Below are 11490 nucleotides of genomic sequence, written 5' to 3'. Positions count from 1 at the left end.
GCATGGTTCCAGTTGCACTTTTTATTGGTTTGAACTGGAAATGAGTACCCATAACAATATTTTCCAGTTCGGCAATTGGTTTCAACTGGAAATTTTATATTCCAATTGAAACCAATTGAAACCAATTGAAACCAGTTGAAACCAATTGAAAACAGTTGGAGATTTCAACTGGTTTCAATTGGATTTTGGTCCTGGGTATCTCGGAGGAGCATGATGAAAAACATCCACAGCCAAAATTTGGTAGGAATCGGGTCAACGGAGCCCGAGATATGACCACATTATTCATGAATACTTGTTGAAGTCAATGTATTGGCCTGGTTCTAAACTTTTAGAACCAGGCCAATAACACATTGACTTCAATGGGACTAGACTCTATTCTAGGTATAATTCATGTGGTCATATCTCGGACTCGGGCCCCGGCGGCCCGTTGAACTGATTCGTACCAAATTTGGGCTGTAAATGTTTTTCATCATGCTCCTCAGAGATATGAAAGAAAAAACAATGAAATCCAAAAAAAATATTTTGTGACGTCATCACTTCGGTACTCTATTGATAACAAGTGTTATGAAACGGAGCTCAGGACAGGACTCTAGATCTCGATCTAACTGTTATTATTTCACTATCCTGGTCAATTCATGTCAGTTTACATTAGCCATAGACCCCTATAAAAAAAGTTAGAGCTATAGAGGTCTAGCCTTGACTTGAGACGAGGCGCGCTACCGATGATCCGTCGTACGATGAGCACAAAATAGCCTCACCCAGATCATACAAGATACAAGAAGTCTTTATTGGTCCATGCACAAAATACATGGAAATTTAGCTTCCAAAGGCTTTTCAACATGTTATTGACCTAAAACTATACCAAAAGGCCTATACAGTAACAATATAAACACGATATTAAGAAAACAATTACAACATCAATCCAGAAAGGGTGAACATGTATGCATACGAGAGTAATACAGTACAAAAGATGATTTACAAACTCATCAAAAGACGGATTTAACTTAGCCCCCCCCCCCTAGCCACACCCCAGAAACCACAGAAGTAGCCACACCCCAGAAACCACAGAAGCTTAAAGCTCAACTTGAGTTGTTGAAGCCAAAAGTAAATTGGAAAGAATCGGTTAGATATATGTCCTTATATTGTTCCATTTACATATAAATATACCTACACCAGATATGGTTATAGTAAATAGTGTAAGTAAAATACGCGCTGTGATTGGTTGGATTAGTATCACGTGGCATTAAAGAATTACGGTATGTTTCACGATCGTGAAACATTTCTTTGATTCATGCACGGGGAATCCCGTGTTCAAATGAATGGGGATGAGTCACTCTTGTCCGATTCTGCTTGCGCGTTATACTAAAAGGGTACGCACACAAGCTTATAACCATAGACTAATAAATACTTATAACAATGGGTACGCGCAGTAACAATATACGTCATAATGGCTTAGCACAATAAATAAAGTTGAAGACAATTCATTATTCCTAGGGCTAGGCCCTAGATCTAGGGGTCTATTTACTATAATAGATATTGCATGTTCTATCTATGCACCATTACTGGACTATGTGAACTCCAACTACTAAATTATCCCTCGTGCAGGTCTATTTCACCTCGGCCTTTGGCCTCGGTGAAACAAACCTGCACTTGGGATAATTTAGTAGTTTGTCGTGCCATAATCTAGTATAGTGCATGATAGACCATGCAAGATCTATATAATAGTAAATAGTGTAAGTAAAATACGCGCTGTGATTGGTTGGATTAGTACCACGTGCCATTAAAGAATTACGGTATGTCACACGATCGTTAAACATTTCTTTGATTCATGCATGGGGAATCCCGTGTTAAACTGAATGGGGATGAATCTTGCCTGATTCCGCTAGCGCGTAAAAGCAACTTTTATGCGCAACAACAATATACGTCACAATCGATTAGCACAATTAATTAAGGCTAAGACAATGGATACGCGCCAGAAAAATACGCATAAAAATTAATACCAGAAAACGCGCAGGAACGATCTACGTCATAATGGCTTAGCAAAATAAATAAAGGCGAAGAAACTGCAGCAGGCCTCGGGTTAGGCCTTAGATCTAGGGGTCTATTTACTATAACAGATATTACATGTTCTATTGATGCACCATTACTGGACTATATGAACTCCAAATACTAAATTATCTCTCGTGCAATTATATGTCACCAAGGCCGTATGATGCACATATTACGGTATATTCAACACCCTAGCATGCACTATATGTATAATATCAGATCTGGCAAAGGTTGAACTTGAGTATTGATTCTTACTGTGCGCAGTTGAGAATCCATCTAGTTATTTCTTGCCATAATATTGTGACAACTGACTTAATCTTGCTCCTCAGATTTTTGCAGATCAGCCTTTTGGTTCACAAGTCAGGCTGCAGTATTTCTCTCAGTCGTGGAATGACTGGGTCGATGTAACGGAGTCGTTCAGGCTAGAGACCAGTGTACAAATAAAGATGTTAGTGGATGATGGTAAGAAAATTAAATTCAGCATGATCAGTAGTAGCCAGATTTTGTTGAAGGATGCCAATGATAATTTGAATGTAAAACTTTAGCCAATGTAGGAAAACTGGGAGGTGCCAATCACAGTTCCCAAAACAATTGAATTTACTTGTCTTTTGCTATTGACTTGGCTATAGCCAGATTAGAGGCTTGTTTGGTAGTGGGTGAAAATCTCTCTTTTGTCTCGCCCATCAAAGGTGTAGGCGAGACTAGGGGATTCGAGTTCAAATTTTTACATTTTCTGCTGGGGTTTGTAATTTTGAACCTTTGTTTAACTTGGATGGTAGATGCCATACAGTGACCTAAATATTATTTAGGGGTCAAAGGTCACGTATATAGGTAAAAGGTCAAACAAGGTCAGATATTAACATTTACCTGCAAGTTTCTAAGTAGGGGGTTAATGATAACTTCCGAACCATAAGCCCATTTGTGGGTACAACCCATGAGACCGACACCCACGAGTCCGACGGCCCACGAGACCGACAATAAGTAAAATAGGCCAACGAGATCGACTTTAAATGAAATAGGCCCACAAGACCGACAGCCCACTAGATAGACAATAGCTAATAAAGGTACACGAGACCAACATCACAAAAATATGACCCACGAGACAGAAAATACGCAATTTAGGTCCATGACACCGACGGTAGACCAAAACAGCCCACGAGACCGACAGTACAGAAAGTGAGCTTATAAGGCAGACGTTATCCAAAACAAACCCACGAGGACGACAGGATAAACAGCGCCAGCTTGTGACCATATATAGAAAAGTATTTGTACAGGATGTCTCAAAATTGTTAGGTAGCGCCTTTGTGAAGGAGACAATAGATTCGAAAGAGCAGGGCTTAAATTAACCCAAGGCCATGAGGCCATTGCCTTGGATGCCCCCTTAAGTGGCCTTAATGCCCCTTCCAAAAGTCCCTGTTTGTCCTTGGAGATTTTGGGTGCCCTTTCTAGACATTTACATTCGTACTGTAATGAAAAAAAAGGGCCCTATGGAAAAAGTGGCCTTGCCCTAAATCTAACGAAATTTAAGGCTTGAAAGAGTGATATTCAGGGGACTGCCCTCCCATAGCGGATCTACGGGGGGGGGGGGGGGGGTGTGGGCTGCAAAAAAAAATGGCGTGCATTGTGATATACATGTACCCATGACTTACCACGTACATGTAGCATGTGAAAAACACGCACGTGGTGACGTCCCGACAAGCGGTCAAAATTGATGCTTATTTTGCTCTTTTCTCAGCAATTACGCAATTTTCTGCAAAATCCTTTGGTGTGTAGTATTTATTCACTATGCTTGATATTTTAGAAGGAAAACTTGTGTTTTATTTTTTTTATCATGACCACTACTCAAGATTATCTTTAACGTGCAATATATTGCAAATTTTGCTAGGGGCAGAGGCGTTTTTAAAGTAAATTTTGACTGCGTGCAGTCGAGAATCCTTTTTTCTTCTTCTTCTTCTTCTTCTTTTTCGTTTCAACCTGAAAAAAGTCAATAAATTATCTTTTTCTGTATTTCTTTTTTTTAGGAAGCACTAAAAGGGCAGATGATGATTCAAGAAAGAGAAAACTATTAGATATTTTCAAGAATGTGGCACAAACAAAAATGAAGAAGACATCTATGAAATCTCGGGGAGAGGTATGATTGTTTTTGTTTTTTTCATTATAATTATGCCTCTGCCTGATAAGGGATTGAGGGATTCATAAAATTTGGTAAAAATCTTCCTTGGAGAATGTAATGTAATATATGATAGAATGGGCTACCTAGTCCCCAAAAGTGTCCATGGACAGAGGACCCTGATGATATAAGGGAATCTTCTTTTTTTTTTGGGGGGGGGGGTAGGTGAGAAATAAGATCCTGCTTGAAAATTCATATTTTAAACTTTGCCTTGAAAATTGCTTGTGTCTCGCCTGCGTATAGTGGAAGCGAGATCTATTATAGGCATCACTATTTTCAGTGGCATTGGCAGTACTTGTCGTCAACATCGAAGTCGTCAACAATGGTGTATTCTTGATAACTTTCCAAAGTATTGAGGTCAATCCTCCAAATTCACACCATATGTACATTACTCAAAAGGGCAGGTCAAAATTTGAGTATGGCCTGAATCTGACTCAAAGGTGAAAGATCCATGAACCTGGCCTGAAAATCACTGTACTTTCAACTACTTTCTATAGCTTTAAGGTAGGATGATCAAATTTGCACCCTAGGATCATTACCCAAAGGCGCAGTTTAAGTAAGAATATGGGCTAAATATGGGTCATACTAGTATTCCATGAATGATTTTTTTTTTCAAAGGCCCACAAAGTCCTACTGAAGAAATGAAGGAGGCAATAAATGATGAGCCTTTCTCATACATTTTGCAGGTGCGAATAAACATTGGATGGAGACACTTTCAGACTGGCAGCAAAGATTATGTGCAGGTTAAGTCAAACCAAGGCGGAGGGACTGTCATCCAACAAGTACCAAGAGACTCATCGTATAAAAATCTACTAGAAATCTCCGCCAAAGCTTTTTTTCCAGGTGGAAAAAGCTCCAAAGGAAATTTGAAAGAAATGGAGAAGGAACTCAGAAACTTCCAAGGACAGCTGCTTGATACAGATTTCAGCTTGGAACAGCTGTATGCAAAATATGGGAGCCGCACCAGAATCTATTTGTTCACAAAACAGAAGGTACATGCATGTATAGTTATCCTCAGAAAGTGAATGCTTTTGGTGTCAATTCTTTCCACAACAATTAGTGAAATTGAGTTATCCAGATTTGGATAATCCAGATAATCCCATGGGGGGGGGGGGGGTTTAAAGCCCCCCCCCCCTCGACTTTTTCCGCGACCATTCCGCCGCGCAAAATTATTTGACCACGCCGCTCAGTGACTCTTTACTTTAAAGTCTCGCGCATCTTTTAAAACAATTTTTGCGAAAATCGGGCATACCGTTACGGCGCTGCATGATATACACGTCCGTCAGACCAAAAGTGGCTCAAAAACATGATTTTGTGTACAAAGTCAATGCAAATGGAGTTTTCTCCTCTTATTCATAAAGATATGATTATTTTCACTTTCATTGGCTGAAATTAATTTATTATAGCATTATTATGCTTGAAAAAGGTTCTATGATAAATTTTGCGAAAAAACAACAACAAAAGGTTAAAAAAACAAAGAAATACATAAGAAATTCGTAAAACAATAAAAAACAAAAGAAATAAATTTGATACCGATTTTTTTTTCAAGTACAATTGTTAGGAATGCTACAAAGAGTATTTTCGCAAAAGATGAGCATTTTAGAAGCTTTATTTAGTGATTTAGAGCAAAAAGTATGATTTCATGCATAAATTAGCATAATTAAATAATATAAAATAAAGCAACATACTTTTGGGAAAACAAACAATACAGCCTTGTAGATTACATCACACACTACCAGCGTGCAAAATTTTGCGGCGATCGCGTGACCGGCGGCCAAGATCTTAGGGGGGGGGTTATCATGGCCCCCCCTAGTCTTCACAGCTACAGTTTTGATCCGATCTGTTATTTTTGTCGAGCGACCCAAGGTGAAGCGAGACTAAGGGATCCTCGGTGGCATCCGTCCGTCGTTCGTCCGTCCGTAATGCTTATGAAACTTGAATAACTTTGCGACTTGGATGTAGATGCTCCATAGGGACCTTAATGTTATTTGGAGGTCAAATGTCGTGTATGTAGGTCAAAGGTCAAATGAGTTCATATGTTTACACTTTCTACTGGGGTAAATAACTTTTGAACCACTAGCCCCTTTGTTACCAAACTTGGATGGTAGATGCCATATACAGTGACCTTAATGTTATTTAGGGGTCAAAGGTCACGTATGCAGGTCGAAAGCCAAATGAGGTCAAATATTAAAATTTATCTGCAAGTTTCTACTGGGGTTGATAACTTTTGAACTAGAAGCCCATTTGTAAGGTGAGTGTAAATGGCTTACAGGGACCTCGATGTTGGTTCGGTCAAAGGTCATGTTTGTACGTCTAAGGTGAAATGCGGTCAAATTGCAATTTACCTTCAAGAATGTTTGCACACGGATGTGGCGAGACACATTATGTCTATACCTTCATTGTTTAGTTATCACTGGACTATTCTGAAATACTACTACAGGTTTACAATAATAACACAGATCATAGTGTCAAATTTGCTGCAAAAAATGTACATAAATTCTAAGAGTAAGATTTCTAATAATATTTTCATGTTCTGGAACATTTGATGGACAGGCCGTAGAAGTGCTCGAAGTGCTGGACAGTGACACCAGTCCGTCAAGTGATCTACCAGATCCTGGACTCGATGCTGTCAATGCTTCAGTGTCAAGTAAGTTGTACATTAAAGGGGAATTAACCCTTCAGAGAAATATGGCTTTGATGAGTGGAGAAAAATAAGAGAAACATATTGGTAAAGTTTCAGAAAAATCAGGTAACGAATAAGAGAGATATGATTTTTTTAAAGTTGAGATCACTAATGGTATAGAGATCCTCCAATTGGCAATGCGACCATGATGTGTGATGTAATGCAGGGAGAACTTTCCCATTTCTTTAGTACACATTCTACTAAAATCATCGATCTATTTTCTCAATTCTAATGGTAGAACAGAGATTCTTTTTATGGATGACATGTGAATATATGTAACAGTTAAGACATAATATATCATGGACAAAAAGTCTGTTCTAATATTAGAATTTAAAACAAAGACATTTTGAATAGTTTTTGTACACACCGTATGGGGGAGTTCTCCCTGCATGACATCACACACAATGACTGTGTTGCCATTGGGAGATTTCCTATATCATCAGAGATCTCAACTTTCAAATACTCATAACTTTCTTATCATTCATCCGATTTTTACCAACCCTTCACTGATGTACTTATTTGATTTTTCTGCATCCAGAGTAAGACAACTCTCTGTAAAGGGTTAATTCTCCTTTAAATTAAAACCATGTAGACATTGATGTTTGTATGATGTGGAGATGTTCTGACTTCTGTCTCCAATTTTGGTGCAGTTTGTATTTATCTGCATTAATTGTTGAATACCATTTCATTGCTCTATGCCTTTTTACATTCTTTATTTTATCATTATTGGCAACATGTGAATTTATATGTGCTATTTATTAAATATCTCTAAAAGTATTTGAAATTGAAATTGAGATTGAAATGGTATTTATTAAAAACCACATGGCAGCCCAAGGGCTGAAATGTGTAGAATGTACAAGTATCACTCCAAACCAAAGAGGAACCTTCCAAAACACAATCATTCTTATTTTTGTCACCTACATGAAATTATGTCAATGATTTCTTGTTTATTCTCTTCCATTCATCTCAAGCCCATGTGCATGCTTGTTAAAGAATATACACATCTTGAATTGTACATGGAATTCCAAAATTTTCCTATTATTAAAAGATAAATGGGAAACATAGAATCTATGAAAAACAATGTTAAAAGCATTTTAGTCCCATCTTTATGATTATTAAAACTCTAGGTTAAAAAAAAGTTTTAAAAACTTGCCAAAATGACACGCTTGAACTTGTTAAGTAAACCTCTGCATGAAATACGTCAAATTTGACATACAATATTAATGAAAGGTCTCCTTGAGCTCTATCTTACGAACATAAAATTGAAACTGTCAATCATGCCCCAAATTATATTGACTGGTACATGGTTTGTACACTTTTCTCAGGAATCAGCCATATTAAAACTCACACACACGCTCACGTTTGTTGTGGCAGTCAAGGACCTTTAACAGCGATACATCTTTACAACATAGCAGAGGACTTCTGTGTCAGTAGGAATCTAGTGAACCAAGAATTGATCTGAAGTTTTTTCTGCATGTCCAAAGACGCAATATAAATAGAGCACTTTCGACCACACCCCTATAAGAACAGACATGTGATTTGATTTGTAACCATTAACAATAGTTTTCAGATGCAGATCGAGGACATCCTCCCTTTAAATGTACAGTTCACTTGTAGGTCCTCGTTTGCCACCATATGTCTCTCTCTCTATCACACACACACATATATTCATTTCATTTTATTGTAGCATGGCACCTGCTTCAGCCACTATCTGTTCTTCAGCAGCACTGTATATCTGAGCTATCTGAGAATGATAAAGATGGATAACTTGTTTATCTACTGTAAAAGAAATTTGGTAATTTTCAAGTGATTATTTTTGGCCATCACTTAAAGTTGGCTGGGTGGGTAGATAGCGCTTCACGCAATGCTTGTAGAAATTCATCTTTGCAGTGCCATAACTTTTTCCCAGCTTCCGTGAAGGGTTTTGATGGGGGGGGGGGGGGGGGCAAGGAGTACATAGCACTTCGGTTCACTCCCACTCACTCTTGTGTGTGATGCGACGTGATGCAGCGACGCATATAGAGATGAAGAAGCCACATACACTCAAAGCAATTGGAAATTTGCTGTCGCAGTGCTTAGTGTAGGGTTGGTGTATAATGAGGCTGGGTCAGTGTTTGATTCATTGGTTTGGTCGGTGCATGCAGTAGTTTTTCGTAGTTGGCATAATGTTTCTTCCATTCCCAACTAGAATGTTTCGTGGCATGGTACTGTCCTCTGGGATTTTTGCAAGCCTTGCGTGAAGCACCATCTATACACCAAGTCAACTTTAATTGCGATTTTCCAATTATTCAGATTCCGCCATTGCATTTCTTTTAGACTTGTATACAGCCTTCCAGTCATTCTGTGTGTGCATTTTTTTTTGTTCATCTGTTAGTGTTATTACACTTTTTCATATATTTGTGCAGATCTCGCTGGCACAAGCTCGACGGACATTAGTTTGACAGCCACAAGCTCAATAGGCAGGAGCACGACGGGCACAAGTTCAACAGACGCAGGGCAGATGTTTGTCAACGGGGGAACCCCAACGGTATTAAACCATATTATACAATACCCATGAAGATTTTAGAAATGTGATCGGTGAATTCCGATTACAGGACATTAAACGTAAACTTCATTTTGCAACTATGCATTGTCATTCTAATGCATGGTTCACTGACATTATAGATGGTAGAGGCACAACTTGTAGCTAGGTTACTAGGTTCCACTGTACTTTCGTGGAGACCAAGAATTGACAGTTGTTTTGGGGTTGATAAGTGGATACTTAACAAATTCAGCCAGCTCTGATGTCTTTCTTGATAATAAGTTCAACCATATTTCCTAGGGACTGAAATTGGGTCATTGCCTGCTTAATTGGGGGGAGGGGTCATGTCAAGAACTATATTTTATCCAATTTTCTTCAAAATATTACCAAATGATTTGTCTAGTCACAACGATTTCAAAATGTAGTTGCCCAATCACCAAGCCAATGTTTCTTCAGAATGACAACTAATGACCAAAGGACATTTCACTCCGGGGGCTGGGAGAGCCATGGCTTAGAAGACCCCTATACAAAGTGTCATGGAATACGCCTCTCTGTGATGGAGGAATGCTTCAGCCACACTTCCGACTTCTTGTTTGAATCCAGGACAAAGACCTATATATCATTGATATGGATGAAGTAGAGGCATGCAACAAACTGAACCCTTGTAGACTATTCTTCATTATATCCCTTTTATGAATATTGATGAGTGTTCCAAAAATGTGATTGATCAATTGGTTTTCGCAGGATAGAAAATATTTTTATTGGAAATCTAACATCTCCGCCAAAGTTTTGACTAGTTGTACCCCCTCTAAAGTTTGAAGGGGATAAACCTCATCCTAAGTCTTGCTGTATAATTGTGGTCAAAAGATACATCATGTCATAAAACACAATTTTCCCCATCTAGTGATATATATGCGATCAATAACTGTATACATACTCGACTTCCTTGGAACACAGGTGATATCAAGATGAGATCAACATCTCATCTCACTTCATACATCTCATCCCATACATACATCTAATTCATACATGTATACATTATTTTCAGTGCAGTGACTTTGTTCTTTTTTATATTTTTATCATTGCAGGTCGCAATGAAGGTACCTACCACTGCTGCCTGCACGATATGCCTGGACAGGCAGAAGACCTCTTTTTTAATTCCCTGTGGCCATGCTATTTGTGCGCCATGTGGGAATCATTTCTTTGCCAATGATATGGAATGTCCCTTCTGCAAGGCAAAAGTTAATGGCGTAGGTAACATCTACTCATAATGGGGCAGATGCCATTTAAGGCAGTAATTGCTTTAACCTCTAGGAGCACTTCTCAGTGAGCATAATGCATGATATTATTTTGCTTCAGGAAGGGGGATGGGGGAGGTCTCATCATATGGCTACTCCTGCCTGTTTCAAATATGCATGGATTGTAAGATTAAAATGAACACGGCTAATGATTATAATTATCGTAATTTTGATTCATAGGAATACTCTAAAAGAATATCTGGTGAATATAATTTTGGAGATTGGAGTTGCATTTTAGGGGTGATCGAACCATTTGAGTATCGAAAACAGGAAAATTATAGATTAAATGGGCACATTTAATAAGAGGGAGCTAGGGTGACTTGCTATTACTTATAATTGTGATTAATGGAAACGGGCATTTGGAAGTGACGGCTGTGCTTACAATGCATGTACAGAAATGTTTCATGGATTAATTTGGTAAATTTCAATAATTTCTGTGATTTGCAAATATTCGGTTTTTGACACAGTTTGTTGACACTTTTAATAAGGGGGTGGGGGTGGGTGCCCCCTCCATTCTAATAACATGGTCATGTAAATAGCACACTCTTCTTTTGCTTTGCCTTGAAAACATTAACCAAGTCATGATGAGTTTCCATAATCTGTTAAAAGTACATGTAGGCATGTTGATTTGCTCCAAAAATATCATTTCCAATGACTTTGTTAACCTGACTTTAGCCTAGTTCAAGACTCCAACAGGGATTAATTTTATTTTGTTATCAGTGATCTTTTTATTAGGAACAACAGGAAAATCATATAGTATCAAGAAGGT

Source organism: Lytechinus pictus, chromosome 8 (assembly GCF_037042905.1).
Source record: "Lytechinus pictus isolate F3 Inbred chromosome 8, Lp3.0, whole genome shotgun sequence".
NCBI lineage: Eukaryota > Metazoa > Echinodermata > Echinoidea > Temnopleuroida > Toxopneustidae > Lytechinus > Lytechinus pictus.
This window is presented reverse-complemented; position numbering follows the sequence as displayed.